Genomic DNA, 480 nt, shown 5'->3' on the forward strand with positions numbered 1-480 from the left:
GCCTTTTCTGAAATATTAGATTTTCACACCCAATCCCAATTCACATAATCTCTCCATGGAAAGCATTGCTTAGCTAATCAAGAGTAACCATTCCGAACGATGAACTATAACTACTTTTTATCACTAACATTTTCAAAATTCTTGAAAATTATTTCTAATAATTAATTTGATTTAATTGTGTACTTTTATTTGAAATAAGTTATTAAGATTACTTGTACTGTTAATTTTTTTGATAACCAACTATTAGTTAAATATTTATTTTTCAATTTTACATGAATATATAGGGTGCATCAGGTTTGTATTTGTAATGTATGATAATCAAATACGAAGGCATTCAAGCGATCATCATAACTAATTCCTTCCAAGTTCCGATGACTATTTTTGAATATTGGAAAACTAAATTATGATTAAAGTGATGACCAAATATTATTAGGATTATTATCAAATTGGTTGTGTGATATATTTTGTTTAGTATGCAAA

Source organism: Arachis ipaensis, chromosome B08 (assembly GCF_000816755.2).
Source record: "Arachis ipaensis cultivar K30076 chromosome B08, Araip1.1, whole genome shotgun sequence".
NCBI classification, from domain to species: Eukaryota; Viridiplantae; Streptophyta; class Magnoliopsida; order Fabales; family Fabaceae; genus Arachis; species Arachis ipaensis.